This window comes from Saccopteryx bilineata, chromosome 2 (assembly GCF_036850765.1).
Source record: "Saccopteryx bilineata isolate mSacBil1 chromosome 2, mSacBil1_pri_phased_curated, whole genome shotgun sequence".
NCBI lineage: Eukaryota > Metazoa > Chordata > Mammalia > Chiroptera > Emballonuridae > Saccopteryx > Saccopteryx bilineata.
In genome coordinates, this window is record NC_089491.1 from 47615377 (window position 1) to 47639975 (window position 24599).

Below are 24599 nucleotides of genomic sequence, written 5' to 3' on the forward strand. Positions count from 1 at the left end.
TCAGAGAGGGATAGATAGGGACAGACAGACAGGAATGGAAAAAGATGAGAAGCATCATCATTAGTTTTTCATTCCAACACCTTAATTGTTCATTGATTGCTTTCTCATATGTGCCTTGACCATAAGCCTTCAGCAGACCGAGTAACCCCTTGCTCGACCAGCGATGTTGGGTCCAAGCTGGTGAGCTTTGCTCAAACCAGATAAGCCCACACTCAAGCTGGCGACCTCGGTGTCTCGAACCTGGGTCTTCTGCATCCCAGTCCGGTGCTCTATCCACTGCACCACCGCCGGTCAGGCCATAATATGCTAATTTAAAATTTGAGGTATAGTTAGGCCAACAAACCTGAAGATGTTTGCTATTGATTATATAGTTCAGGGGTAGTCAACCTTTTTATACGTACCGCCCACTTTTGTATCTCTAGTGCTAGTAGTAAAATTTTCTAACCGCCCACCGGTTCCACAGTAATGGTGATTTATGAAGTAGGGAAGTAACTTTACTTTATAAAATTTATAAAGCAGAGTTACAGCAAGTTAAAGCATATAATTATAATTACTTACCAAGTAGTTTATGTCGAATTTTTGCTAGGTTTGGCAGAATAAATCTTTATAAAAACAACTTACTATAGTTAAATCTATCTTTTTATTTATACTTTGGTTGCTTCGCTACCACCCACCAGGAAAGCTGGAACGCCCACTAGTGGGCAATAGGGACCAGGTTGACTACCACTGATATAGTTTATTACTCACAGTTTCCAAGAGGCAGGGCAGGCCATGTCTTGAGTAGCCACACAAGAAAGTACTGGGCTCTGTCATGAGGCAGAGAAAGGAGGAACTGTGGGAAAGAGCTTTTATTATAGTTTCCATGGGAAAGAATGAATGAAGCAGGATAAGCAATCTTAGTATTAACTGGCTTGAGTAATTTCGTTAGGCTCTGGAGCATTGGGGCAGTCCCTAGTTGTTCTGACCCTGGCATGGGGTGATGAAGGCAGGTGGATTCTGGCCAGAGAGGGAAAGCCTGATACAGGGGGTGATTGGGGTCTGGGCTCTGGGTTGGTTGGTTTGTATTTTGAAAATTGCATCCTCAGGGAAATTATTTATTATATCTAAGAATTGGCTTTCCCTGGAAAAGTCAGTTCCTCCAAGCTAAGCAAAACCCCACAATGTCAAAGTATCAGAATACAGTTGTACCTTGACACACGAGTTTAATTTGTTTCATGGCTGAGCTTGTGACTCAATTTGCTGGTGTGTTAAATCGAATTTCCCCATTTAAATGAATGGGAATGCAATTAATTCATTCCAGCCCCCCAAAACCACACAAATTTTTTGTTTTATATGCTTTTAAATAAGAAAATCTACTTTATAAATAACACACACACGCACACACACACACACACACACACATATATATATATACATAATAAGAGACAATGTAAAGAAATAAACTGGTTTATGAAATGTATTTACCTTCAAGGTCAGGTGAAGATGCTGGTGGAGGGGTAGGAGACATTAGCATAAAAATGGACCTTCCCAAGCAGGAAAATAATTAGCAATTTCACAGACAGCTGCCCAGTGCCATTTTTTTAACAATAAAAGTAAGCAAACTCAAAAAACACAAATTTTACAAACTCATTTGCCCAACATCCACCCCTTTTGCTTGCTCACTTTGTAATTCATACCACAGGCATTCCTGTGCAAGGAATTAGGCACATCACACAAATTATAGCAACAACATAAGTCATACAATATCAACCAGACCTGCTCCCCCCTCCATCAGGATCTCTCATATTGTCCGAAAGCCACATGTCCATCCAACAAGGGAGCTGGTGCCCCCTCTGGTAACAGTCCAAGAGTCAGTCCACTCACATGGGCCCTCAGGCCTGCTCCCTCATCCCTGCCATCCTGGCAGCTTTTACGACTCTGCCCCAAGGGGGAGCACATGACAACATTGGCCAACATTTCCACCTCTGCTCCAGAGAGCATGCTGCCATCTATCCCTATGTTCCATAATCGTAGCAAACCTACCAGGGGTTTAGAAGGTACTCTTTGATGCTGGGCTTTTACCTTCTGGAGTCTTTGGATGACAACTTCAGCTCCAGTCTCCTCATCCTCAGAAAAGGAACTGGAAACACCTGCTCCCACAGACTTAGAGCCACTCTGCCAGCATGGCTCCAGCTTAGACTCCTGCAGCTGCTGGCTCTCCACAACTTCCAGAACAAACTGCAACTCACAAACCTGTAATTTCTTCTCCAGAGACTGCTCCATTTGCAGGTGCAACTCGTGAACCTGGTTGGCCTCCTTCTCGAGCACTTGCTCCAGTTCCAGGATCTGCAGCTCTTTCTCCCATGGCCATTCCAACTCCTTCTAATCCTCGGTTTGCAGGCCTCAGGCAGCCTATTGTACAGAGTTCTCAGTTTCCTCTCACAAGGCTGTAAAAATCAGCCCGCCCGTGGTCCCCAAAAGGACAACTGTTGGTCAAATAGGTTTATAAATATAATATGTAGGTTTGCTCACTTATACTTTGCATTGAGTGTGCAGGACAGGCTGTAAGCAGGCAGGGTCTTTATACCCTAAGGCTTAGTTTTAAGACTAAGCCTTTCCCACCCTAAGTGACTTTGTATCAGAGACTTCCTTGTTTGTATATTGGATTAAAGGTTTTGATTTCTACACTAAAAAGGAGACAGAAAAAGGCCACACTGAGGAAAGGAGAAGCAGCCAAGATGGCGGAGTGCTGAAGGAGAAGCCAATTTGTGCAGAGTTTGTGCAGAGAGAAGGAGATGGGAAACAGAGGTGAATAACGCTGGTGAAGTTAGAAACCTTTGATTCTAGGAAACTCGGATAAGTCAGTGGCTTTGGGAGCCTTGAATGGAAAAGGAAGTGTTATCCCACTGTGTGTATTTCTTGCCCTCCAGGTGCAAGCTAGGATTAAAGCTAATGGCCTACCAGTTCTTGGCTCTGTTGTTTCACTACCATCAGTCTGAATCAAATACAAACCTACACGGGCCAGGCAGCTGTGTTGGTGGCCATGGCTACTGGCTTTACAACAGCTATGGGGAACCATAACAACAACCAGTCCTCTACCCCACCCCTCAGCGGTGGTGGTGGCTCTATGCCAATTAGATCTGAATCCTGCCACAAACTACACCAAATGTATGGCCAGTGTAGTCATGGCCATTATGGCTATACACATGCAGGTTCACATTAGATTCAGGCAGACAGTAAAGAAACAGTGGAGCTAAAAAATGGTGGGCCATTCCTTTATTCAAGACTTGTACCAGCCAATCAGCAAATACAACCAGGGCTCCCAAAACCACTTACATATTCTCTAGTTCCACAATCAGGATAATCTTCTCTAGTTCTTCCTAGAATCAAAGGCCCCACCAGTCTTAGTCACCTCTGGTTCCCCATCTGCACACCTTACCCCTTCTCTCTGCACAAACTGACTTCTCCTTCAGCACCCTGCCATCTTGGCTTCCCTCTCTTTCCCTTCTACCTTGGCTTCCCTCTCTTTCCCTGCCACCTTGGCTTCCCTCTCTTTCCCTGCCACCTTACCTTCCCTCTCTTTCCCTGCCACCTTGGCTTCTCTCTCTTTCCCTGCCACCTTGGCTTCCCTCTCTTTCCCTGCCACCTTACCTTCTCTCTCTTTCCCTGCCATCTTGGCTTCCCTCTCTTTCCCTGCCATCTTGGCTTCCCTCTCTTTCCCTGCCACCTTGGCTTCCCTCTCTTTCCCTGCCATCTTGGCTTCCCTCTCTTTCCCTGCCATCTTGGCTTCCCTCTCTTTCCCTGCCACCTTGGCTTCCCTCTCTTTCCCTGCCATCTTGGCTTCCCTCTCTTTCCCTGCCATCTTGGCTTCCCTCTCTTTCCCTGCCACCTTGGCTTCTCTCTCTTTCCCTGCCATCTTGGCTCCTCCAGCACTCTGCATCCTCTCTGCTCTCACTCTGCCATCATGGCTTCTTCTTTTCCTCCTTCTTCTTCTATCCTTTTTAAAACTTTTCTTGTGCCAAAACCTCCCCTCTAGCCAACATTAGCATAACAAAGACCCCTCCCAAGCTAGAAGTTAACCCATTATTTGCCATCAACTGCCCTGCTCTGAGGGCAAGCACACACACCAATGCCCAGTGCCATTTTTAACAATAAAGGTGAGCAAACTCAAAAAACACAAATTTTACAAACTCATTTGCCCAACACTTGTGATTCAAATATCCGCTCTTGACTTAAAGCAAAAAATCCCATGAGTGATTGTCTCTCAAATTGCTCATGATTCAAAGAGCTCATGTGTCAAGGTATAGGGAAAAAAATGACATGATAAACTCAGTAGGCTTTTTCCTTGTGAATAATTCTTTTGGTGTATTTCACAATGGTTTCTTGTTTCTTCTGCCGATAGAACTGGGAGGAAATCTTTTTTGGCTCTTCACTATGAGAATTTGGTGGAGTTTCTGAACATAAAACCCACAAAAGTATAAAGGTATCTTTGAGATGGTGTCCCAAAGATTTTTCTCACTCTCATGGTGGTCCACACTTAGCCTCCAGCAGTTTGTCTAAACTATCATTTCAGTGTTCCTACTGCTTATAGCTCTAGCAGCTTTTACTCTATGGCTGTGACTCTGTCCTCTTGTCTATGTCTCCAGATTAAATTGTGATGGTTGTTCCTGCAACTTCTATTCTCTGATGGGCCCAAGAAAAGTCATTACTTTTCAGTGTGTCTTTGTTATAGAAATGGGAATGCCAACCTCAGAACTCTTTACATGTTGTAGCTGACACTGGAAGGGTTGCATCTGACACCAGAAATACAGTTATTCAAAACTATAACCTCACTTGTTACACCAGAATAGCCATTTTTCCTGCCCATAAATAGTCATTGATACGGACAAAGTCATAATAAGCTACTGTAATCCACAAAAGTAAAAATTATGTTACCGGTATTTGCTAAAATTCACATAAAACCTGTACTTTCAAACCATGACAGTTAAAAAGATAACTACAACATTTTAATACCTGGGTCCATAACACAATATAAACCATTATAAGATGCCAAGCTCAAGAACTATTGTATCATGGTTTATACTTGTGAAAGCCCAAGGTATAAAGTCCATATCCTGGCTTCATCACATGACAAGCCTCAACCATTCAGTATTATTTTGCCTTCTCTGATTCTACTCCTTATTTATTTCTTTATGTTCCTGGCCAATGGACTGAATAGTGGATTTTTAATTTTATTTTATTTGTTCATTTTAGAAAGGAGAAAGAGAGGGAGAGAGAGAAGAGAGAGAGAGAGACAGAAAGAGAGAAGGGGGAGGAGCAGGAAGCATCAACTCCCATATGTGCCTTGACCAGGCAAGCCCAGGGTTTTGAACCGGCAACCTCAGCATTTCCAGGTCGATGCTTTATCCACTGCGCCACCACAGGTCTGACTGAATAGTGGATTTTGATAGGATCAAACCAAGAGTACCAGCTAAAATTTAGAAACAAATGAGAGATTAGTGAAGGAGTTAGATAGATAGAGATGTAAATATTACCTATGTGATTGATACAGCTATACTGGAGAACTTGGGGGAAAGTCTGATAGATAAGTGGGGTTAAAATTTCTACCTGATCCTCAATTTAGATGTTAGTAGAGTCTACCTATGGGATATAGCAGATGTAGTTGCCCTGAATCACTACCTGGTATAAGTTCTTTCTTATCATTCTAGAAATCAAACAAAGGCTATTCTTTTATCATACATAAGACCAAAAACTGCATGAGCTTTTAGTTATGCACTTGAAATACATTGTTTACAAAAACCTTAAAGACATATGTTACTTTTTTAACCTAAATGATTCTTCAATAATTTATTAACATACGTACCCCAATAATCTTTGGCTCATAATATTCTGTATTCAATTGTCTTCATACATGTGCCAAATTATATTTAGGGAATAAAGTCCTTTAAAATTATTTTTGTATAATGACATTTTAAAAAATTAAGTATCCTGAATGTGACCAATTCAAAACTGAGAAAAAAAATTTTATGTTGCTGTCTGTAAAAGTAAATTTCATAGTCTTTATCTAGTTCCTGCATTGCTGGAGCTTGTATTTTAGTGGCGGTAAGAACGATAATAAATGTACAGAAGTCATTAAGTAAGTAGATAGGTAGATATGCAAATCATGGTTATTGCTTTGGGATGATAATAGAAAGTAACTGGAGGATATGTGAAATTGTTGGACACAAAAGGCCTCTCCAGGGAGATGACATTTAAAATGAGACCAGATGGCAAGAAGGAGGCATAAACATTCCAGGAAGATAGCAGTGCCATTTACAGTGACTGGTAGAGGAGCCAGTTGGTATCTGAGAATCAAGGTGTCTGTTTTCACATGTAAAATTTCAAACATGTAGTAAATATGCAGGCTGGTCGGAGAGAGTCAAATAGGTAATTTGGTATATGAATCTAGAGTTCAGGGAAGAGGTCTGGGTTGGAGAAATAAATCTGTTAGCAGTAGATGGGTGGCCCTTAAAGCCATGAATGGAATGAAATTTTTAGGAAGAAATTATCCTGAAAACAAAGAGAGTCCCACATTCTGGGTCACAGTTTGAGGTTCAACAGAATAGGGACCCAAAGTAAGAAATTCACTGCTTTGTTCTTTTCCTTCTAGTTTTTTCTACAATGTTATTACTATCTTATTTTCTTTGGGAGGGATCTACAAGAGCACGAGTAAGATTTAAATTAATAACAACTTGTTTCCTATTTCCAGCGTTGTAGCACTAACTACAAAGAAATGAATGGCACATTAAGTAGCCAGTGAAAGGCAAAAGATACAGGTTAATCAATTGACTCCAAGTTGGCCATCATAGTAGAATTAAAAAATAGGTTTGTTTCTGCCCAGAGATTCCCCTCTCCCTTATCAAGTCTTCATTACTAAACTAACAATGTTTTTGCCATTCCTTGTGTCCAAATTTAATCAGCTATTCCTTGTAGGATTGTGACCAAAATCTTTTTTCTTTTAACTACTGGTCTTGATATTCCAGACAGCCTACAATAACCTTGGGTCAAATTTACTTCCACAGATTTTGGGATCTCAGGTATCTCTTGCTTCTTAGACAGATTTCAGTTTCCTGTGAGGCATAATAGCCAACTCATGCCAGTCTTCTTGTGTCTTTTGAAAGGCTGCACTACACATCATCCTTGCAAAATTACTGGCATCTGTCGTTTTGTACAAGTCTTTCCAGACTAAGTTGTTACAAGGGAAGTGCTTAAGCTCCTCTAGAGATACATTAGAGGACAAAGATGGAATGAAAAGCAACAGATGTCATCTCACTTTTATGTTCAATGCATCCTCTGCTGAACAGCATGCAGCACAAAACTCAGGTTCATTGTTACCTCCTTGCTGGGAGCTGTTTGCTCATTCCCTTCACAGGAAGTCCTTAGGATATTGGAAACAGCAATCAACATAGAGTAGAGGCCAAGAGGTAGCTAAGACCCTGCTCTGCAACTTCTCCTGTAAGTACTATGTAAATGAGGGTTTCTTTATTCTCCATGATATGCTTTCCAGCATGTAGAAAGTGTCAGAGGCCATGTATAAATCTATGTTCTTGAATTTGGGGTTCACATAAATAGGACTACATTTGATGTTCCCAGACTTTCTGGAAAGTTTCCTGATACCCTTAGTGTCACAATAATTTCTTTTCATGGTATTCCTAGCCCATATGAAATAGCCTGATCATTCTATTTTTTAAATAAATGGGTTTAAGCAATTATTAAATTATAATAGTAGTAGTTTTTGTGGTGTTGGAGAGCTGGGTTTTCCCTTTAAAATTTAAAATATCTTGCAGCATCAAAGTTTGCGCCAGAAGCTCCAGGTGTCTTGGTACTCAGCTGGGAACCATGGGGCCATGTGACTAGCTACAACAGAGTCAAATCTAGCATCCCCAAAGTATCCCTCATGGAAGAGGATGTCCTATCCATAAGTCTCCTGCATTTCTTAACAGGAATCTGGACTTTGAATATTTGAGAAATTGTACATGATGACCTTAGGAGTTCCCAGTTTCCAGAAAATATAAAACAAATGGCAAGAACGTTAATCTTTTCCAGAAGGAGAGGAAGAATTAGTCCAACCATTTACTGTTTATTATTAGTAGCAGTAGTGTGCAAAATAAGGCATACTTGTGCGAATGTGAGTTCTCTTCCAACTCAATGTGAATCTGAAAGTTTATAAAATTTAACAAAAAGCCGTTCCCTGGCTGGTGGTGGAAGACACGTGTTTGGCATTTGTTGCCTTCCTCTTATCCATTCTAAATGTGAAAGTTGGCCTGTAGTTGATCAAGTTCTCTCATCATTAACAGCCTATAAAAAGGCACAGACGATAGAAAAAAATATTTGTGCATATTTAAAGAAAAAAGTGATGAATGATGCATTTCCCCCAGAATTCAGGTGTTCTTCCTCCACAGTCTGCCTGTGAACACTTTACTGCTGGGTTTAACAGCCAAGTTTCAGCAAGCAAAAAAAGATGTCTCTGTTCTTCCTATCAGAGAAGATAAAATGTTTGCACTTTTTGGACTGCATTTATTATTACTCTTAAGCCTATAAAATGGGTATAGATATAAGGGCCAGGCTCTATGGCAAAAAGCAAAATTGTCCTTTATTGCTGGCATATTGTTAAATTCTGTTTTGTTCCTTTTATGCGACCATTTTACACTTTCCCAGAGTTGTGTGAAATGTATTCTACATGTGGTAATGCTGAACTGTTCAGCCATGGTGATTAAAAGAATGTATTAGTGTGATTAGTTAATTGGCTGCTTGGCACTTTGAAAAGTACGAGCTGGGTGTTTTCTGCCCTGGAGTCTAACCTCAGAATGACCACCCACAGTCTGCTCCACTCAGGAGTTTGGGGACAGACATACTTATTTATTTATTATTTATTTGAGAATTGGTTAAAATATGTGTGCCAGATGAGCTTCCTGCCAGAAAATACATTTAAATTAAAAATAATGGATGAAGCATTTGTTGAGAAACAAGAGAAAGAGAGAGGGAAGCAAGGGAACTGGCTCAGATTGTGTGTTTCAACCCAAGGTTGCACAAGACAAAGTACATCTGTATATATCCTAGAGTTTGCCTTTCTGCATTTCATTTTGACTCTGTACAAGACTACAGGGGAATAGAGCCAAATCTATTGTTTCTTTTATGTCTAGGACATAGGCGTGCATGTACGCCATATTGCCTGAGAACACAACTCAACATGTGTTGGACATTCAGGAAGGTTTACTGACTCCAACCATGAAAGCCTTTCTACTCGCTTCCTCTCTGAAGCAGGGCTTGCCAGACAGGCAAGTGGCTAATGATGGAGGCTGGGTTCTGCGAGGGCTGTGGATTACTTCCAAGTAATTAGAAATAGTGAGAACCAAAGATCAAAACCAAAGGACCATGGAGAAAAACACAGGGTGAAAACCACATCTAAATGACGGAACCTGGATTCCATACTCTGGTTGGCAATGTTTCAAGAAAACAACCCATGAAAATCAAGGCAGATGGAGATGATCTTAAGTAGTTTTTACTGTATTTTCTTCTTTGTTTGGTTGTGGGGGAGGCAATAGGAAAAAATATATAACTTTTAGATGACAGCTACCATTTACCCATCTTTTCTAAGTCCCATCACTGTCTATAGGCAACTGTTTTCTTATTTTCTATTTGCTTCAGTCAAATATTATAAACTAACATGATTTACTTGAATTTAAGTATTTAAAGTGTGAGAATTATATACTCTATTAAACACAAAGGCATAATAATACTACATCTAATAATAATTATTTATTTAGTCATATACAGTTTGCCAGTTTCACAACAATCAGTATTATTATTATCCTCTTTACAGAAATGAGAAAACTGAGTTGAGATATTTTAGGGACCTGGCCAATGCTATAAAATTAGTCAGAGGCAAAAGTCAAGATTCTAACCAAGGCTGTCAGCCATCAGAACCAAAACTCAACCAGCCTCCCTTGTCAATCACCCTTTCAGATTTATGATCCAAATACAGACGGCATTATCATGTGCAAAGTGCTGAAGGACATTTCAGTTACCACAAAAGAAATGGACATGGTTTAGAGACAGGAACAGAGAGATGGGATTCCTTGAAGATTTTGAAAGCCATGACAAATACACAAGGAGAATAAATGCAAAACAAATGGCTTCCTTGTCAGGGGTAGTGAATAAAAAGTGACACTGAATCCTAATTTAGACATTTCATTTCAATGATTTTGAATAAGAAAAGCACCTGATTCAAAATCAAAATGTATAACAGTATATGGGTAAGTGTCCCCATGATCCTGCTGCAAGCCCTTCAGTTTCCCTTCATGGGACAGTCATGTCACCAGGTTTACAGGGGTCCTTGTATTTTTTCCAGATTGGGATAATCAGAGGAACCTTTAGACACTGATTTTAGGGTAGAGAAGTAGTGCTTATTTACCAACCCTTTCCCAGATATGCCTTAGTTTCTACAAAAATCTGGTTAATCAGGTTTCCTATGTTTGAAGTTTGTGATGAACCACTTTAGACCCAGTGACTTTTATACATTACATTTAAAATGTTCTAAAGAGAACAAGAGTGCAATCAAGATAAAAAGGGTGGGATTTCTCACATGCCATTGGAAAGAAATGACTTTCAAGCACTTCAGAAGAACTAAATTATATAAATTATTCTTAGTTTATTATCAAAATTGCCTAATCAAAAAATCTCAAGTTCCCAACTGCCTACTTTCCCATGCTTTCTTTACTTACACACATCCAAAATGTGTGTGTGCATGTGTTAAATTCTTTGAAGTAGTAATTTTTTGAAGACTATAGAATTTGAACTTCTCACTAGCTCAGATTCTCCTGGTCTTCCACATGTCTGACTTGCTGAGATTAATGACAGCTCTACTGTCATCTCTGCATTATGATTTAGATAGGAGAGACAGCTCTGTCCCTGAGAGCAGTGCAGTGTTTGTCTCTGCCTCGTGAAGAGTGTTGAAAATGAAAAGAAAGAGATAGTTCCTCTTTCTTTTTTGGGGTGGCCAGGGCCACACAGCTGCACACTGTGCAAACCAGCACCCTACTATGCAGTTACCTGTATTGAAGTAACAGATACAACTTTTGCATATCAGTTGGCAAGATATATTACACACTTCCAAGGAGTGACTGTAGACTTAGGACAAAATAAAGCAGTAAAATTCTGTAATTGGTCTTGATTCTAATGAGTCTTTCCAGGCCACGGCAACTTATAAGTCGAAGTTTTGGGGTTTGAGAGCATGTGACAACGATACTTCTGGAGAGAATGCCAGTCCCTGTCCACTTCACATTAGAGGGTTCCTCTATGGAGCAAAGAGAATGGGAAGGATTCTCTCCTGAAACCTTGACTCTGAAGGAAGAGGGCTCCCACCACAGGAAATAGTGGCATTAGCAAGCATTTTGGAACAAAAGAGAGTTAAATTCCAATCTCTTCTTTGCTTCTACTAAATCTATTGCTTTCATCAGTGTCCTTGGGTTGAACCTAAATTCCCTCATCCATGAAATAAGGTTGATCATCATATAGTAACATCCGCTTTGAAGCATTATGACAATTATATGAAATGATGTGTTCATAGTACCTAATACAAGTTGGCACTCAGTCAGTGTTAATTTTCTAGCACCTGCATTGGAGGTGGGGAGCTGATGTTTCAGAAAATCCAAAGCCTGCCCTGTCTTCCTCCTCACCACAAGAGCAGCTTTAGATTCTCAGGATGCTGTTGTAGGAAGCAGAGACTTGAGATGGTTTGGAATTTGTTTCCCTGAATTCCCTCTCATGTTGCTTCTCTTCTTTTTCTCTGAGAGAGAAGGATTGCAGGGAATGGAGCCCCAGGCTGAGCTGTGTTAACTGTTCAGACTTCTGTGCTCAGATTCGTGGTCTGGTCACCTAAATTTTCGTCAACTTCTCAAATTATTTTCTCATCAAAATAGTTATTTGCATTGCAGGATCTTATCCCAACATAAAAAAATGGGTAAGGATGTATTATTTATTAGAATAAATAAACCTACTCTAATCCCTATAAGGGTCCATCTCAGTTTCTCATATCCTCTATGAAATAAGGGACTGAATGCAGGCAGCATTGGGTCAAAAGAACTCAATTCATTGACATCTCTTAGAACTTACCAGCAGCACATTCCTATTGAACTACTAAAAAATTCTCGTATAATTGATTTTTCTTGTTTGTTATTTTTAATTTCCTGTGCAGTTATTAATTATTTAAAATTGGTACCTTGTGCATGTCACTGTGTGATAGAACATGCACACCTTTCATTCAAACTCAAACACAGTGAGAAATGTTCTCTTGTAAAATTTAGACTCTTTCTGAGACTCTGAGGTTTAGTGTCTGCAATCACTTGGTGATTGAGTTTTTATGTTCTTGACATTTTTCTAGATGAATTCTACTCTGATGTCAATGCTGGAATGGGAGCTTGTCTTTCAATGTATTGGGTTAAATGTTAAGAGGGGAACATCATCCAGGAAATCCCTTCAGTGTTGTAGCAAATCCTAGGTAATAATATGGAGGCAGTCGTGAGTGGGCTGTTAGACATGGTCAGGACCCTGTGGATAATCTGATCACTGCGAACTGTTCAAAGTGCCCAATATGTGAAATTCAGGCTGATTCAATCATTCTCCATGGCCACCCAAGCTGCTTTCTTGGGTATATTTTTTAAAAATGATCCAGACAGCAGCTGCAGAAAATTTGGGGACCCCTTTCCCTTTGAGTGTTTCCAGAAAACAAAATAAATAAAATGTCAGAGTTTGTTCATCTGGTTGGCAAGGCAAGCTATCCCTCTTCTCTGGAGGAGGCTGAGCTGAGGAATGTTGTGGTTTCTGGGATTCAAAGCTGGAGACACAGCACAACACTCACCTTATTTGAGGGCAATTCACATCATACATTTTCATAAGGCACAGACCAGAAAGCAAGCTTTGTTTTCAAAATGTATTTCCTTGGCACTAGTTACAGCAATTTGGTGTGTGGTTCATTGTCAAAATGCTGTGGGTGGCAAAGCAATTGACTAAAGGTGCATGAAATATTTATTTTGGGGTGGTTTACTCAGGCCATTTACTCTGCTCCCAACACCTGTATTCCAATGACAACGGTTAAGTCTCTTGTGGGGCGATAATCAGTGTACAGGATGTCATAGATGGCAAAAACTTAAACAAACTTTCTCTGTATAGCTAGAGAGAAAATATTTTAGGCTGTATAGAACATACAGTTTCTGTCCCAACTACTCAACGGTATTCAACTCTGCCATTTGGAATAGAGCCAGCCATAGGAAATACATAAACAAGTGGGTATGGCTATGCTCCAATAAAATGTTATTTGTGGATATAGCCCATTGATTACTATTTGATCACCCCCAGCTTAGATCGCTTATTTGTTTGTTTAACATATGAGGAAACCAAAATTCAACTAGGCTAAAAAAGTTTGTCATTGTCACATTTCAGTGAGTGACAAGACAAGGCATACCAAAATTCTGTTAGGTTCTGCTACTTGTTTTTTTTTACATGTAGTTTTCTCTGAATTAAAAAGATATTCCTCCTGTTACCTCAGAAACCTCAAGAAGAAAAGACAATTCTTCTGTTTTGACATTTCCTTAGCTAAAGAAAATGTCTGAACATGCGAATCTACTGTCCTTTGAACATTTAATATAGAAAAAAATCTATAATGGAATAGACAGATATGCATATGTTTGTGGAAAACAAAAGTATGCATATTAAATACAAAATCTGTTACTAAAGCCAGGGGGAAGTTATATATAATAGGAGAAGAGAAAAAGACTTAGATGCCCATGGCCTGTTTTTTCTGCTCAGAATGTGGCATCCTGTTTTCTAGAACCTCTGTTCCTATTCTGTTTGTTTTAGTGTTACCAACCCTTCAAGCATCCCTCTGAGGTTTCTGTGTTTTGCAAACCCCCAGGTGCCAATGACCTCACCTGCCACAGAATTTATTTCACACTTTTCCTTTGTACTGTGCTTCGGTGATTTCATAACCAGTTTTATTTTGTAATTTACATTTTTTAAAATTAATTTTTGGGTAATGGTTAATGAAAGAAAATTTGGCTGTGAGAGGAAAAATAAAGAGAAATGTAGATTATTTTAAATGCTGGAGAGAGGTTTTGAGAAGTTTTTGCTTCCTCCCTCCCTTTCTCCCTCCCTTCTTTCCTTCTTTCCTTCTTTCCTTCCTTCCTTCTTCCCCTCCCCTCCCTTCCCCTCCCCTCCCTCCTTTCCTTCCTTCCTTCCTTCCTTCCTTCCTTCCTTCCTTCCTTCCTTCCTTCCTTCCTTCTTTCCTTCCTTCCTTCCTTCCTTCCTTTCTGTATTTTTGATGGATACATCACTGATAGTTCTCCCGTTTGTTAGGGAAAGAGTGTTAAGAAGCGGATGAGGGAACAGAAGGGCCCAGGTTATAGTGTTAAGCTCCGTTTGGATGAGTTCTAGTTTGGGATCATTCTTTTAAGCAGGCTGATGCTTTATGAAACCTTAAGTGTGCTGAGGTGCATGGGGGTCCGGAAGGACAGCACACGGGCGCTCTTGTGGTTCTCCCTTAGCCATGCCCGAGTTAGTATGCTCAGAAAGTTCATCCAGGGTTATTTCCCCACAGCAGACTCTATGGCTCATTAATTCTGGTACATATGCGCATGTTAGGTGAATAAAAAGATTCCTTAGCCAAGTAAATTTGGGACATGGTGAATTAAACAAAGTTCTCCAGGTTTTCTTACCTCAGGACTTCCCAAAGTCTTGAATGTGTAGCATAGTTAGGAATCGCTAAGACAAGGATATACTTTGCAGTGTTTTCCTAACATATTAGGTCACTGGACATTGTTATCACAAAACATGTAAAAAGGGCAACATCCCCAGAACGCATTTTAGAAATACTGATTTCAGTTATTGCATCATTCTATATTGGTGGAGTCGCACTTTCCCAGTGGCAGAGCCAGAGTATATGTCTCGGTGGGTGTCCAATGGATAACCAACGGGCCAGCAGGCCAACTTGCACTGTGCAGTTTAAATGTATGTACCTTATTTACTTTCGTATTTCTTTCTCCCAATAGTCTTTTATTCCTTCCAAATATTGCTTCTTCTGTGTAATGTCTCCTTACTCCTTGTCGCATCCTGCTGTTGCACACAATGCACAAAAGAGGTCCTGATTACCTGGAGGACCCACAGAGGGCTGCTGCTTCCCTCTGGCCTTTTTGATTGTGAAAAATTAACTATTGGATAAAATTTCAACCACTTTGAGTGTCTTGTTCTGTCCCTGCACGAGTTCTTTTGTCTGCTTCCCCTCCTGTCCCTCTTACTTTTTCCACACCTGTCACTCCTGGTCCCGCTTATCCCGCAGTAATATTTTTCTTTTTTCTTTCCACTTATTAGCAATAGAAGATACCATTCACTGCCCTGTGCTAATCAACCTATTTAATAAATTTCATATTTTGGTAATGACTTGTATACATTTTCTCAATCCTCTAATTAATTTCCTTTTCATGTTAGCCTGCTTTTGTTCTATGAACATAACATCTTTTGAAATCCCCTATTTGTCTCTGATTTACTTTCCTTATAGACCAGTTGCTTTTTCTGCCTTTTTATATGAACCTTTCTCTGAAGCACTACACCCTCAATCCTCAAGCCCTGGGTACTTACTGCCTATCTCCCAAAAGGGTAAGTCCAGCTCAGGGTGCATTTATTTTAAAATTCTTATGTAGGCGCTAATGATGCAGTGACCCACCATCTCTGGTGGGAGGCACTAGGTACATTCTGTAGCTGCAAAGTTAGATGATGGAAGCCATGTCAGTTAAGAACATATCTGGTTCAACCCTTCACCTCTGCTTCAGGTTTCACATGCATCCTCTTAAAATGGACTTCACCATTCAAGAAATTTATGTGTGCTTCAAGACAGCCCTGTGCTTGGGTATTCATAGACTATTCACGAGTAGAACTCAGAACTCATTTTGCTTTCCCAGAACTTCACAATTCCACGAAGCCAATTACCTCTAATTGGACTTCAGGAGCATTAAAGCAGGTGGTTTTGTCAAAGCATACTTTATTTGCTACTCTTCCTTCTGCTCTGTCCAGCGAGGCCTCCCTGCTGTTCTTCCAGCAGGCCAAGTCTCAGTCTCGCAGCCTATACATTAGCTGTCTTTTCTGCCTGGAATTCTCTTCCCCCAATATCGTGTGGGTCCCTCACTCCCCTGTTTCATGTGTGGCTTTCCTACACATTAGTCTTTTTAAAATAAAATTAATCCACTCTGCTCTGGCATTCTTTAACCATCGTTTGTTTTATTTTTTACTGTACCACTTTAAATCTAATACACTATATATCGGGGTTTTTTGTTTTTACTTTCTTTATAGACTGTTTCCACTAAAATATAAACCCTATGTCACATAATTTTTATTGCCTCTTCTTTTTCCTTCTTTTATGACTGTATTCCTAGAACTTAGAATAATGCCTGGCACATGGTAGCTTTTCCAAGAATATTTTTGAACCTGTGACTTTGGGAAGCAGGATTTAGAACAACAGACTGTAAGTCAATTGTGCTGGGAAATCTCAATCAATGTGATGATTTACCTGGGACCTAGGAGACAAGGCGAGAAAGTAAGTGATAATTTCTGTAGAGAGTAAACAGTAGTCGCCTATAGAAGCATTTGTGTTTGTCACCTTAGCTGGGGCTTCATTGGAGGGGAGTGAAGATAGCAATTCCAGCGATTCTTTCAAAATCTGTCAGATCATGTCACTTTTACAATAAAACCTTCCAATACCTTTCCATCCGAATCAAGTACAATCTAAAGTCCTTCCCATAGTCCTCAAGACTCTGCACGGCTTCCTTTCTCCACCAGCCATTTTCCTTCTCACCGGGCACTGTCCAACAGTCTTATCATGTGAGCCCTGTAAGTAAGTTTGAAGTTTTAGTAGAAACATTAACAAATAAAAAGAAGTGAAATTAATTTAAATAATATATTTTAACCTAATATACTTTCAATATTTTCTATTCAAAATGTAACCATGAAACAGTTATCAATGAGGGACTTCACCTTTAATTTTATGCAAAGTCTTTGCCATTCAGGGTGTCCTTCAGACTCATGGCACATCTCTTTGTTGATCGGCCACGTTCCAGTGCTCTGGAGAAACATGTGGCTCCCGACTACCATCCTGATCTCCTTGAGACCACTCCGTGTTTGCTACCTTGGCCCTCTTATTCCTCCTTGCTGTTCCCGTGATAAAGCAAACACATTTTTACCTGAAAAAGGTTGCCAGATTGAGAAATCAAAAATTCAAGACACTCATTTAAATTTGCATTTCAGATAAATATTAAATATTTTTTCATAGTAAGTATGTTCCAAGTATTACAAGGGGCATACTGGCAACACACAGGGACATAATGGAACATACTGGTGTTTCATCTGGCTGTCCTGTACCTCTGGCTGTTTGCATTTCCCCTTCCCACTGCCTGGAATGCTCTTCCCCAGTTACCACACCTCCTTCGATTCATGCAGGTCTATGTTCAATGCTGTTAGGGAGGCCTTTGCTCATGACCCTTTAGTAAATATGTCTGTGTCTACACATCATTTCTTATCCCTTCCTTGTCCTACATTATTTTTATTACTACTTTAGAGTTTTTAAAATTTATTTTAACTTGTCTATTCCCTCCCCCAAGAGAGCAGAACATTTTTGTTCCTTGTTTTCTACTCAGTGTCAAGAAAAATGCCTGATATACAGTAGACATTTAGTAAACAGTACTCAATAAAAAAAGAGAAGAAAGAGTTAGTGGAAAATCTTACAAAAATGGATTTTGGATTGGACATTTATAGAATAGAATCTTTACAAGTATGATATCTGACTCAGTTTCTAAAAATGGGTTTTAATTGTGTATATAAAATATTATTGTGACAATTTAGACAGTGTTTAATAAACCACTTATGATGTGTCTGTCACATAATAAGCAGTAAATGCAGTGGTATAGACAATACTAATAGTCATAACAGTAAACAATAGGAATAATTTTTGTTTTTCTGGTTGGAAAATTTTTTTTATCCCACAATATGCCATAACTTTATTAATTATAGAAACAGTACAAATTTAAACCAAAAAAAAAAAATAAGTCCTCCTTTTTAGATGGTTATATTGCTAATTCCATAACAGCATTTACAATATCATTACTGTTGTTCTTCAGGGCTCACACTACCTTTCTCTTGACATATTTGCATATGACATGACCAATTCTATGTCCATAACTTCCACATCTGTTTCATCAACCTTTTCCCCTTCACTCTCCTCTTGTGCAGTTGAAGTCTATTTTTTTCTTACATGTTTGAGACGGCTTCTCCTTGAACTTTGAATTTCTCAGCAGCTGCTAGCTGTGCTAGCTGAGATAAATCCTTGATCTTGGCTTCTTCAGAAACTACATAGGTATCTGAACTGGGCTCTTGTAGACATCTGGTTTTGTGATGACAAAGAGAATATTCTTAGATTTCTGGATAGTGACCCTAGCAACCACTGAAACCTGTTGAAGACCCAGTTTGGACATAGCCTTCTTTTCACTCCAGCTCCATTTTGCTTTACTGACTGGTTCTTCATCAATTTCAGCTGCTGCCATCAGATGGACTTGTTGTGTGGTTGCCTGTATAGAATATTGTTCCTGGAGCTCTACTCCTGATTCATCACTGTCAGATTCTATTCAAGCCCTGTCTCAGCCTGGGGTTGTGGTGACTCCTGCTCTGTCGTAGGGATGGTTCCTGTGGCTTCATTGGGCATTTTGTGTGGGGAATGTGGAACCAAGATGGTAGCAGAAAGAGAGTGAGTGAGAGCATGACCCATGCCTGTTGCAGAAGGTCAGGTTGACAATCTTTAGCTGTCATTCCAAAATCCATAAATCTGTAAAATTCAGTCTTTTTATTTGGATTCAATACCTGTCTTGAGGTCATATGAGGCTACTCAGACTTTATTAATAATAACTTACTGTGACTTTACTGCAGAAATGTTTGTGTGTTTAGTTATAGGATGTTACTTCAGACCTATTTGTGGGAAGTTATATATTATGCAACAAATATGCCATAAACTTTTTATTGATTGATTGATTGATTTTTAGAGAGAGCAGAAGGGAAGGATAGAGAGAGAGAGAGAGAGAGAGAGAAAGAAATATTGATTTGTTGTTTTATTTACTTATGCATTTATTGGTTGAGTCTTGTATATTCCCTGACCAAGGATCAAACCCACAACCTTGGCATATAGGGACAACACACTAACCAACTAAGGTAGCTAAGATTTGCCATAAACATTTTTGTATTTGAAAAATTATCTAAATCCTGAAACATATCTGACTCCAAGATTATAGTAAAGTAGAGTAGACCTGTATTAGCTAGCTTCCAGTCTCAAAGCTTTGCCAAATACAACTTCAAAGAACTGCGTACTGTTAAGCCTGTTAGGTCTTGCTGTCCAATAGTTTACTAAGTTTCCCAGAAGATATGAGTCTACATTTTTCTGTTTCCTAATAATCTGAACAAATATAGAAAAAAAAATTTTTTTTAATTGTTTGGGAGAACTCTGCTTTAATATGTCTATCACGTCCTCAATCTGTTAGAAATAGAGCCGGATAATGCCAATTAAAGCAGTTCAGGTAATGCATTTTTAAAGCAGCGGTCTTCTGTGTGGAGGCAGAGCTCTGAAATTACGAGCCCTTCACTTTAAGAAATGCTTTCTTTCTCAGAAAAAAATATACACCCATGTCTGAAATAAGGAATCTATAGAGAAGAGTTTCTCATACCCTTATCATATACTCTTGAGGGTCAAACCTCCATGCTGCCAGAAAGGAGCCGAGTGCACTGAGGAGAGCAGTAGTAAGGCAGACGATGTGTTTATGTGGAAGATAGAACTGGTGAAGAATACAACAGAGAACGTGTGGATTTTGCATGCTTTTATCCACAAATGTTTTCCCATATGGCTTCAGTCTTGTGTTCTGCACAGGTTTTAAAAATGCCTCTGCAGTTCCTCATTCTCGGGAATGATTTCTAGTGTGCCAATTTTTTTTCTTCTTCTCTACCACACCTGTGTGACTAAATAACTTTCAGCCCCAAACAGATTCCTCCTGCCCTTGTCATGATTTGTTTATTTATTTATTTATTTTAAAGTATTTTACTTTTTGGTTTTACAGAGAAACAAGAGAGAAGAGGGAGGAGCAAGAAGCAGCAACTCATAGTTTCTTCACTTTAGCTGTTCATTGATTGCCTGTCCTATGTACCTTGACTGGGCAAGCTCAGGGTTTTGAACTGGCAACCCCAGCATTCCAGATCAACGCTATATTCACTGTGCCACCACAGGTCAGGCTCTAACTATATTGATTTGATAGTGTTCTGTTCTCCAATAAAATATAACAAACAAAATAATGCAACTACACAATTTTACCTTTTATGTAACAAATCACTTACAAGATATATGTAATTTACATATTACCTCACCTATTTTCTCTATTTTCATACAATATACTATCATTTATATGAATACTTTAATCACTGTTGTTTACAGACCACCATATTGGTATTACTTTATTGCAGCCTGAATAAACTAAGTCATTATTCTAAATCTATCTTCTGTAGCCCATTCTATATTTTGTAATGCATGACTTAAGTGTGGATTATAATTATAGCTTAGAATGTACTTAACTTAAAAAAATACTTTATATTAATAAATACGTAAAATTTTCTTGTAAACATGAACGAAAACTCATGTATATATTTAATACTACCTACCCCCCCCTTTTTTTTTTATAGATCCTTGGCTTATGGCACTTTTAAATTACTGTGTTCCAATGGACAACAACATTACATATTTGTTTAAGTATGACTAGGCTTTGAAGTGGAATGTGAGGTGAACTCTTTGATGGTTGTATTTGAAAGTATCCTAACTTTGACCACAAGAAGTTCAAGGTCCATATTGCTTTTATCTCCTCTCATGGTATGGTTCTAGTTATGAATAAAAGCAGTAACTCCTGACCCTGGCCGGTTGGCTCAGTGGTAGAGTATTGGCCTAGCGTGCAGGAGTCCCGGGTTCGATTCCCGGCCAGGGCACACAGGAGAAGCACCCATCTGCTTCTCTACCCCTCCCCCTCTCCTTCCTCTCTGTTTCTCTCTTCCCCTCCTGCAGCCAAGGCTCCATTGGAGCAAAGTTGGCCCGGGCACTGAGGATGGCTCCATGGCCTCTGCCTCAGGTACTAGAATGGCTCTGGTTGCAACAGAGTGACGCCCCAGATGGGCAGAGCATCGCCCCCTTGTGGGCGTGCCGGGTGGATCCCGGTCGGGCACGCATGCAGGAGTCTGTCTGACTGCCTCCCCATTTCCAACTTCAGAAAAATAGAAAAATAAAAAATAAAAAATAAGCAGTAACTCCTTCCAATGGACTGAAGTCCAAAGGTGCGGTGCCTGGTTCATTCATTCCTTGACAATTTTATGCAAGGTTACTACAGAAGCAATATGTGCTGTTTTAATGACATGTCACAAGACATCATAGTTATGACAGGTAGATATTTTTAAACTAATTCTATCTTTATTACATAGTTTGATATCTTGTTTCATTATTAAAAAGTCCCAAATTATAAGCATTTTAAGAAAAATTAAGCTCCTAAGTGTATCTTTACTTGTAATAGGTACCCATCCAGTAATATTATGCATTTTAGATCAAACTGTGTAATCTATAATTACTGAATTATCAAAATTTTAAAATATGTGTCTCCTTTGAGAAGTTATATGTAAGTCAGGTATCTTTCAAGAATACGAACAGTCAGAGCTCACAGAACAGTCACTGTCTATCACATTTTGTATCTAGACAAGAACTAAAAAATAGAGTAGACATAGCTGTGCGCTGGTGCTTTCTTCTCTTCCTGATCCCTGTCCTGAATGAGCAGTTTTATCAGTGCTCTTCAAACTCTGGCAAGTATTAATCACCTGAAAGGACCCGGTTAATCTAACTCTGAACTCCACCGCAGAACTTCTGATTTCCTCGTATTTCTGACAGGTACCCTGGAGAAGTGAATGCCATTGGCCTGGGGACCTAGCTTGAATCACCTCCACTTCCTGTGTTTCTCCAGGTCAGTGTCCTTCTCAACCCAATCCGGTCTACATCAAAAGAGAATAACCACCTCCTCTCCCGTGTGTGTGTGTGTGTGTGTGTGTGTGTGTGTGTGTGTGTGTGTGTAAGGCCCTGAAAAATTTGAAGCCTTTTCTTTTTTTTTTTTTTTTGTTTTTTTGTTTTTTTTTTTTGTTTTAAATTTTTCTTTATTAAAGTAATGCTATTCTCATGAATAAAAAGTGGATAAATGGACAAAAATAGAAAAGAGGTCATACTAGTTCTTATAAGCAAACATAACCACTTGTTAACATTTCATTTTGTCCATGTGTGGTTTTTCTTTACACAGATGTAATACTGGATTATAACTAGTCTTTTCTTTTTTTTTTTTTTTCCCCTTTATAATTTTATTTTAATGGGGTGACATCAATAAATCAGGATACATATATTCAAAGATGACAAGTCCAGGTTATCTTGTCGTTCAATTATGTTGCATACCCACCACCCAAAGTCAGATTGTCCTCTGTCACCCTCTATCTTGTTTTCTTTGTGCCCCTCCCACCCCCTATCCCTCTCCCATTCCCCCCTCCCCCCCGTAACCACCACACTCTTATCAATGTCTCTTAGTGAAGCCTTTTCTTTACCGCAGAGCAACCTTACTCTTAGTGGACAAGAACAATAGAAGACAGAGCCCAGACAGGTACAATTTTTGACTTAAAACTCTCCATTTTTTTTTTGTTTCTGTCTCTGGCCAAAATAAAGATATTTCTCAAGCTGAATTGTGTCATAGATCTTTCCTTATTATGGTTATTTTCTTTTCTTGGTGATGTTAATTCTCCCCCCCACCACCACCCCTGACAAGTTTAATTTTGAACCTTTCGCAGAGCCCAGGGCTATAGTCCCCAAATTATTTTTTATAATTATTTCATTCCTCTCCCTCCTAGTTATAAAGGCCAGTTAAAAAAGACAAAATATACAAATTATTATAAAAATATATAGGAACATATGCTAAATGCAGTAAATTTCAAACACCATAGAATTTCTAATACTATCACAAACAATTTTTAAAATTCCTCACTAGTCCAATTATTTAAAAATAAAAATAAATATAGCTTATAAGCTTTAATTTTACATTTTTTAGATAATTGCATTATCACTGGAAAAAATAAACACCTAGTCTCCACTATAAATAATCTACTTCAACAAAATAATTCTCTCTCCGTGTAATTACAAGCATCACATAGTGAATTTCCTGCAATGATAATAATGAAGTCCCCCAGGCTTTTGTTCCACACGTAGGATTCCTTTCTTTCCCACCACAGGCAATTTCCTTTGCTTTAATTCTGGGACTGTTGATACAAGAGATGGTCCAGGAAGCAGAGAAAAACCTGTACTTGTACTGCAGGGCTGGTTAAGGAAGGATAACTAGTAGAAGCACTTTTTGATGAGATGGCAATCGATAGAAGATTCTTTGAGAGCAAGGAACAGGAATTTAAGAAGATTCTGGTAAGAGCTTGATAAGTCTCCACAAGTGGATGGGAATTGAACTTGTTCCAGCATAGTGGATTTTTTGTTCCTGTTTCCACAACTCTTCTTACCATTCCTATTTCCCTTTCGGCCAAATGTAATTGATTAATTTTTTTTGTTCTTAGTCTTATTGTAATGCCTATCAGGAGAATGAATATATAATGATTTTCTTTTCTCATTACCATCCTAATATTGTCACTAGAAATAATTAACATGCCATTCTGTATTATTAAGAGCTTTATAACATGAGCGATAAAGAAGTAACATTTCTTATCTTATGGTATAGTCCTATTTTGCTTGCAAAGAGGCTGACTCAGATAAAAATTAACTTTGTGCTCAGGTTGAATTCATTCTGTGAAGTGATACTATTCCAAATGCATTATAGGAGGATTCCCCTGTCCTAAATTCTGATTTGGGAGGATTTGTCTAATGTAAAAAAAAATGCCAAGAAAATACAAATGGTAATTTCAATGCATTTAAAAGAATGAAATAGGTTTTCTAACACAAGGCCTCTTTTTTATAAAATAGGAAATGAGAAAAGTGGGACAAAAATCTCTACCATAAATTAAATATAAAATCATTGGGAAGTTCGATCTGTGAATATGTGTATGCATGCATGTTTGCACATGTATTTTGTATTCTTTACAAAATAGTGGCTCTACTAGATTTAGGTAACCATGAGAAGGCCATGTTTAAAGCATATATTAGTACATATTATGGGATTTACTGTTTACATGAAATGTAAGCATAGAAATGTAAGGATTGTAGGAAGTAACCTCTAATTTAAAAAATATATATCTTGTTCACCTGAAGAATCCCAATTGACTTCAAAAAAGAAGATTCATATTTAAAGCAGATCTGTGCAAATATTTATTAAATACATTTGTGTGTACTACATACAGTACAGTCCAAGCAAGGTCAGTGGAGAGCTGCTGTATGTCTAGGCAATTTCAGAGGGGTTGCCAGACATACCTTTTTTAAAGGATTTGTATGTTGTTGTGTAATATTAATT

At 38.9% G+C, this 24599-nt stretch overlaps 1 pseudogene; it reads right to left on the reverse strand.

The window, feature by feature from the left end:
• Positions 1 to 18122: 18122 nt before the first annotated feature.
• LOC136322839 (nascent polypeptide-associated complex subunit alpha pseudogene) lies at positions 18123 to 18757 on the reverse strand (annotated as a pseudogene).
• Positions 18758 to 24599: the final 5842 nt, after the last annotated feature.